Source organism: Furipterus horrens, unplaced genomic scaffold (genome assembly GCF_987537825.1).
Source record: "Furipterus horrens unplaced genomic scaffold, mFurHor1.1.pri manual_scaffold_1, whole genome shotgun sequence".
NCBI lineage: Eukaryota > Metazoa > Chordata > Mammalia > Chiroptera > Furipteridae > Furipterus > Furipterus horrens.
The window spans coordinates 165,367,480-165,371,282 of record NW_028327171.1 but is presented as its reverse complement, the minus strand read 5'-3'; the positions used below and the strand labels follow the sequence as shown (position 1 = coordinate 165,371,282).

At 39.3% G+C, this 3,803-nt stretch overlaps 1 long non-coding RNA gene across 1 annotated transcript; it reads right to left on the bottom strand.

The window, feature by feature from the left end:
- Positions 1-1,959: 1,959 nt before the first annotated feature.
- Positions 1,960-2,816, bottom strand: LOC150022205 (uncharacterized). Its single transcript, XR_016509231.1, has 2 exons — positions 2,477-2,816; positions 1,960-2,150 (listed from the first exon to the last, which is right to left on the bottom strand). It is a non-coding gene; the product is annotated as an uncharacterized LOC150022205 (long non-coding RNA).
- Positions 2,817-3,803: the final 987 nt, after the last annotated feature.

Genomic DNA, 3,803 nt, shown 5'->3' with positions numbered 1-3,803 from the left:
TTTGTGCACCAAGATTAATGCACCTTTGAAATGCCTCTTTTTCAGACCCCTCAGAAGCATAACCATCTTCAAGAGAGCACATAATCTTGTTAACTATCTTGTAATCAAATCATAGAGGCTTTCCTGCCTTGCTTTCTCCCAGGTTCCTGTAATCTTCCTTACATTCCCTCCTCAATTCCAAATGTATAGGAGAAACTGAAAACTGTCCCTTTTGGAAGCATTTTTCTCAGTATGTTGAGATCTTGCTTCCAGGCATGTCCTCTATTTGGCTCTGATAAACTTATAAAATTTTTCTACAGGTTTGGACGTTCTTACACTGACACTGCTCTGACAGATTGATGGCAAAAATGGCTCCAAGTCCTTACTCCTTCCTAGATGTCTTTTCTATGTAATTTAGCTCTGTCTTTCCACTGTGGGTGGAGCTTTCTGTCCCAGCCCTTTACTCCGGGTTCAACATGAGACCTGGAACTTTATCAAAGATGACACAAGCAAAGGCTTGAAAAAGCACTAGCACAGTTTTGCTCTCTCTCTCTTGATCCACTGACTTTGGAATGAGAACAAGCCCAGGGGAATTTGCTGGAGGCTGAGACACGTGGAACAGAAGTGAGCTGGCACATTGTCTCAGTCAAGATCCTACACATGTAAGAGAACCCAGCCAAGATCAGCAAAAATAAGTGTTAATTGCTGTAGGCCCCTGAGATTTTTGTGGTTATTTGTTACACAACCCAGCATTCTGGTAATAAATAACTATATATCTACTAATACATACATAAATGTATTGTTTATTCTATTTACAAGCAGATGTTCTTATCTAGTATGAAATCTTTCCAAAACCTTATTTCCTCTTTACATATGAGGAAAGTGACTTGTCCAAGTTTCCCCAGTTGGAAAATGCCAGAGCTTGCCTTATATTTGTACAATGCTTTACAGTTTAACATGTAGTTTTACATGCATCATGTCATCTCCCCTGTAGAAAGACCCTATAAGGAAGGTAAAGTAGATATTATGACTTACACTTTTAGAGATGAGGCTCAGAAAAAGTAAGTAACTTGCTCGAGTTCATATAACCAATTATCACAAGTGAAGACTAGCATCATAGTCCTTCAGGTTTCACATCAAATGCACATGACAGTTGAAAGCTTTCTTGTGTCTGAGGCACAGTGGGATGGGGCAGTGCAGAAGCTCCATTACATTGGGAGGCCATAGTCTCATCAAGTCTGTAAAGCTCTGTGCTGTGGGCAGATCTTTGTTTAAATTGAGGAACTGATTATAGTCACTCCCCCAGATAGTTTACTTACTCTGATTATTTTCTTCTTTTTCTCTGTAAGTGAACCATATCTACTTATTTAATTTGTAAAACTCTGCCTGCCCATCAAATAGCCTTAAGCTATAAAGACAAAGAAAGTTCCTAATTAAAGTATTAATAGTTTTAAAAGCTAGCAGAAATAATGAAAAAACATAGTCATCAAATCTATAAATATTGCATAAAATTACATTAAGAAATGATTTCTTCCCAGTATCCAATCAAGGTGGCTCAGCAGACTGCAAAGATAATATAACAAGCAGAAAAGGCATCTAATTAATGGCCCTCATCGAAACAAGCATGTAATTTCTGCATAGGAAGCAGCACTGTTTTTACCTACTTACTTACTCCTTAATAATTTTAGCAAACTTATATTTGAATGAGAAGAGACCAAAGAAAGTATAGGAGGCGGGAAAGGTGAATAGATGTCTTGCCAGGTTGCAGCCAGCCAGGAGTGGCCACGAAGCCTCTGGAAGGCTAAGGCATCCCTGGAGTCATCTGTCTCTATTATGAGAGCTCTGGTTTTTCAAATGAGCCCAAAAGGCTGAAGTGAAGAACATAGTAGGTACACAAGGGTAACGACAGCAGGGATATACAAGGACATGCATCCCTACCAGGCAGGCACCATCTTTAAAAGAAAGACCACTCACAAACAGTCATATTTCCATGAGTGCTAATGAAATCTTCAACACAGCAGCTTATAGATTTGCAACAGCCCACAGCTGCCACATAAAAGGAAGCAGTTTAGTTGAGGCTGAGTGTTAAATGTTCTTGAGAAACTCCCTTGTGGAAATGTCAGTCTTTTTCATATTTCAACATTGAGAAATATATTTGCTTTGGCCTCACTCTGGGAAATAAAAAAGAGAGAGAGAGAGGTCTTTTAATAGGACCAAAACAAATAAAGATTACTCACTCACAAGATTGTTTACACTCTGCCAAGTAAATAAAGTAACTACTCAATAAGCAGAAATTGCACCTTAAGGCCTTAAGTAATTATCACCAGTATAAGCTCTATTAACTATTACTGGCTGCTGCTTCTTCTTCTTTTTTCCCTAAGTAACTCACTCAGCAGAAAAAATTCCAAAAACATCAGAGTGATAAAACTGAGTCTCAAGGAGATGTGACAAGTACATAAATGATCTGGGGAGAAAGACAATGGGTATGGATTCTCACCACTAATGTCCCAGAGTGTCCTTCTTTGGAATTGAAGTTTCTGGAAAGATCCCTTTGGCAGAGCTTTAACACCTCCCATCAAAGCTATGGTCTGGTGAATCTCCTGTCTGAAGCAGCATTGCATTTTCAAACTTGTTAAACTTTTGTTGTCTTCAGATCAGATACTTGTAGGCCGTTGCTTCCAGGGAGTTTGGAAGCTGCCTACAAGGACACTTTGCTGAGCCAGGCAGACACTTCAAGTTCCTGCTGGCTGAACACCCAGATTATGTGGAATGGGAGGCTGTAAGGTCAGGTTCTTCCCTCCATTAGCAGGCTTGGCACCAGATAAATCCATTAATATTTCCCCTTGAAAGGAACAGGTTTGTCAAACACAGAAAGAGTGGAGCTTCCCCCATGTCTTACAATCACTGTTACAGGTAATGGCAGTGAGTAACCGAATGCCAGTATTTAGGATTCCCACAAAAGACTCTCATGTTTCAAAAATATATACCAGATTTATTTTTCTATAGAGACGAGCAATTCTGGACCCCTGTCTATAATGCTCTCTCTTCTAAAGGATTACTGGAGTTAAAATGAGAGTTTTATTAGATCCTGCCTAAGTTATAGCCCTCAATGCATTTAGTTCCACGCCATTGTCCTTTTTATTTAATGTCAAATAGACAATCTTTGAAAGCATCATTTGAACACTGACCAGCTGCCTCCTTCAAAATCACCTTCTTTTCACCACAGATCCCTCTCTTATTACTTATTCCACAAACATGTATCAAAGCCCACTCTGAAAGCTGCTGAGCCAGACCGGAGGAAATGACAATGAACAAAACACTGTCCCTACCCCAAACAGGTGCTACAGGCAAGAGAGGGAAGCATCTTGTGCAAACTGCTTTTCCATGTCCCAAGGAAAATTGCCTTCCACCTTCACTTTATGTAAGACTATTACTCAGTATCCTATTTATTGTTACTAAAATTTCTGATGATAAAAGACATACTCAGTGAAAAGTTGAGAAGTATTGACATTTATGCAGGAGACAAGTAAAAGCATGCATAATCCTCTGACAGATAACTGTTAAAATGTCAGGGGCACATATATTTCTAGAACTTTTTCACTGTGTGTGTATGCAATTATATACACTACTGTGTAAAGTCTATTGATAGAAAGGTACAAGAGAGAACAAAAAAAAGAGAGAGAAAGAGAAAGAAACAGAAAGAAAGAGAGACAGAGTGACTGAAGCAAAGAGACGGAGGCAGAGAAAGATGGAAAGAGAGAGGGAGAGAGAGAAGACAAGCTGGCAGTTTCCCTTTAGTCAGTTTAGGTCTCTTCACCAGGAAG